Below are 4,259 nucleotides of genomic sequence, written 5' to 3' on the forward strand. Positions count from 1 at the left end.
AGGAGGCGGAAGAGGAGAGGGTGAAGGAAGGGGGAGGGAGAGGAAGGAGATAAAGGGGAAGAAGGGAAGGAGGAAGAAGAGGAGGTGGTGGTGGCCTGGGAAGAGAATCTGAGGTGAGTTTCTTTGAGAAACTGGGGAATTCAAAAGGACCTATATACTAGTATAAGGAGGAATTTCGAAAGCTACATACATGCTTAGAAAAGAGCTAAGATAACCTTAAGCTTTCAGCTTAGGTTGGTCCCTAGGTTAGTGGAAGTCTGGGTAAGTGTTGAAGAAGAGCCATAGCACAAAGCAAATCTGTAAAGATGAGAAGTGTGTTTGTTCATTTGTTTGGTTAACTTATGAGGTTCAAGAAAATCTGTCAAAATAATAGCTGAAAGCATGCTGAGGAACAGAGACGTCAGTGGCCACACATGAAAAGTAATATAGTCTCTGGAAAAAAATAATTAAGAGAAGTCACTAGACAAATACTAGTAACCACTATATCCTTAAACAATATAAAAAAAAACAAAAGACACCCACCCAACCAAACAAAAACCTAACCCCAGCAAACACTGAGGGGAAGGGAAAATCTAATTTTCAGAGTTACCACATAATTAATATTCAAATGTTTCACTTTTCAATAACAATAAAAAACTATAAACAAACAGAAAAGTCTGGCCCTTTCAAAGAATCAAAATTAATTGACTGAAACAGTCCCCAAGAAAACTCAGACATTGGGCTTACTACATAAAGACTTTAAAGTAACTCTTAAATATGAAGAAAGAACTAAAGGAAAACATGGACAAAGAACTAAAAGAATAAGGAAAGTGATGTATTTACTAAATGAGAATGTCATGAAAGATAAAATATAAAAAGGAACCAAATGGCAATTCTGGAGATGAAAAGTAAAATCATTGAAATAAAAACTTCTTGGCAAACCAGTATAGGATTTCCTCAAAAAAATTAAAAATAGAATGCCACAGGATCCAGCAATCCCACTGCTGGGTATATCCAAAGAAAATTAGATCAATATCTTAAAGAACTATCTGCACTCCCATGCTCATAACAGCAATATTCACAATAGCTAAAATATGGGAACAACCTAAGTGTCTGTCAAAGATGAATGGATAAAGAAAATGTGAAACACACACACACACACACACACACACACACACACACACACACACACTTATTTAGCCTTTTTAAAAAAAGTAAATCCTATCGTTTGCAACAACATGGATGAACCTGGAGGACATCATGAGAAGTAAAATAAGCTAGACACAGAAAGACAGACACTGCATGATATCACATATAGATGAAATCTAAGAAAGTTGAACTCATGGAAGCAAAGAATAAAATGGTAATTGCCAGAGGTTGGGAAAATGGGAAATATTGGTAAATAAAAAATTTAAAAACTCATGAGGGGTTCAATAAAAATTTAAGCATGCAGAAGACAGAATCAGTGATCTTGAAGATAGGACAACTAAAATTATCCAGTCTAAGAAGCAGAAAAAATTTTTAAGAAACCTGAATAGGGCCCATGGGACATCATAAAAGAAATATTTTAATAATAACTGAATATTTCCCAACTTTGAGAAAAGACATGACTCTACACATTCAAGATGTTTAAAGAACTCCAACTAAAATAAACTCAAAGATCCACACTAAGACACATTATAGTTAAACTGTCAAGACAAGACAGAATCATGAAAGAAGCAAGAGGGCAGCAACTTATCATGTACAATCACTCTTCAAAAGATTAACAGCCCATCTCTTACCAGAATCCATAAAGCTCCAAAAGCACTGAAGTGACATATTTAAAGTGCTGAAAGAAAGAAAAATTGTCAATCAATAATCTAATACCTGGCAAAACTGTTCTTTGAAAATGTCAGAGAAATTAGACATTCCCAGATAAACAAAATGTCAGGAAATTCCCTACCAATAGATAGTGCCTAAAATAAGAGCCAAAGCAATCCCTCGAAGAAAATTATGAAGCTACATGAAGAAATAAAGATCTCCAGGAAAAGGCAGCTACATGGACAAATATAAAAGTCTGTATCATTGGTTTGTAACTCCACTTTTTATTTCCTATGTAATTTAAAAGACAAATGCATAAAATAATTATAAATCTATGTTATTGGACACATAATCTCTAAATATATAATTTGTGATGATAACTACATAAAGACAGGACATAGCTGTATAAAAGCAGAGTTTTGTATGCTATTGAAGTTAAGTTGGTATCATTCAAACTAGACTGATATAAATTTAATATGTTCAATGTAATCTCTTTGGTAGGCACAAAGAAAATATCTAAATATCTAAAAAAAAAAAAAAATGCACACTAAGAAAATGTGGAGGGGATCAAAACATTTCACTACAAAAATAAAAATAAATGAACACCAAAAAATGTAATGGGGTTTAAAAAATTTTATAAAATGTATGGAAAACAAATACCAAATGGCAGAAGTAAACCCTTCTTTATTAGTAATTACACTAAATGTAAACAAATTAAACTCTCTAATAAGGTTGGCAGACTGAATTCTAAAAATAAAATGAAAAATACAATATCTATTCATGAGATTTTAGATGTAAAGACTTAAACAGGTTGCAAGTAAAAATTTTAAAAAAATACATTCCATGCAAATGGTAACCAAAAGAGAGCTGAGGTAACTGTATTAAAATTAGACAAAATATACTTAAAGTCAAAAATTGTTACTAGAGACAAAGAAGAACAATAAGAAAAGGAGTTGAATCATTAAGAAATGTAACAATTAGCCAAAAACGGTTTGGCTCAGTGGTAGAGCGTTGGTCTGTGGACTGAAAGGTCTCAGGTTTGATTCCGGTCAAGGGCATGTACATTGGTTGCGGGCACATCCCTGGTGGGGGGTGTGCAGTAGGCAGCTGCTCGATGTTTCTCTCTCATCGACGTTTCTGGCTCTCTATCTCTCTCTCTTCCTCTCTGTAAAAAATCAATAAAATATATATTTTTTTAAAAATGTAACAATTATAAACATATATGCACCAAATAGAGTCCCAAAACATTTTGGGCAAACATTAACAGAATTGAAGGAAGAAATACAGTGGAGACTTCTGAAGACTTCAGTATACAACTTTCAATTAAAGATAAAATATCCACAATGGAATGAAGATGCAAATTACTAATAGAAGTACAACTGGAAAATTCACAAATAAGTGAATTTTGGAAATTAAGTAACACACTCTTAAGCAAAGATTGAAGAAATCACAAGAGAAACTAGAAAATACCTTAAGATAAAAAATAACAACCACAAATACCTAAATTTATAGAATGCAGAAAAAGCAGTTCTCAGATGGAAATTTATAGGCATAAATGCCTACAGTGGAAAAGAAAATTTCAAATCAATAACTTAATTTTATACTTTGAGTAACTACCGGTAGTAGAAAAACTAAACCCAAAACTAGAAAAAGAAAGAAAGTAATAAATAGAATGGAGATAGATTAAATAGAGAAGAGAAAAACAACAGAGTATTGCCGAAACCGGTTTGGCTCAGCGGTAGAGCGTCAGTCTGCGGACTGAAAGGTCCCAGGTTCGATTCCGGTCAGGGGCATGTACATTGGTTGCGGGCACATCCCCAGTAGGGGGTGTGCAAGAGGCAGCTAGTAGATGATTCTCTCTCATCGACATTTCTAGCTCTCTATTTCTCTCCCTTCCTCTCTGTAAAAAATCAATAAAATATATTTAGAAAAGAAAAAAAAGAAAAACAATAGAGTATTGATAAAACAAAAAATCAGTTCTTGGGAAAGATCAATAAAATTGACAATCCTTTAGCTACTAGCTATTGCTAAAGAAAACAGAGAAAAGATGCTAATAACTAAAATCAGAAATCATAGCAGAGATATGACTGCTTCCTTAAGAAATAAAATTATAAGAACACTATACACAATTATACTTCAACAAATCAGATCACGGAAACTAAATGGACAAATTCCTAGAAATATACCTATTACCTAAACTGGCTTAAAAAGAAATAGAAAATCTCAACAGACTTATAACAAGACAAAAGATTGAACCACTAATCCAAAACCTTCAACAAAGAAAATTACCAGGACCAGATAACTTTACTGGTGAATTTCATCATTTAAAGAATTAACACCAATCTTTCACATATTCTTTCAAAAAGTAAAAGAGGAAACACTTCTTACCTCATTTGATGAGACCAGCATTACCCTGATACCAAAGACATAACGAGAAAATTATAGACCAATATCCTTCATAAATATAGATACAAGAATGC

Source organism: Pipistrellus hanaki, assembly GCF_964339955.1.
Source record: "Pipistrellus hanaki genome assembly, chromosome: 9".
NCBI classification, from domain to species: domain Eukaryota; kingdom Metazoa; phylum Chordata; class Mammalia; order Chiroptera; family Vespertilionidae; genus Pipistrellus; species Pipistrellus hanaki.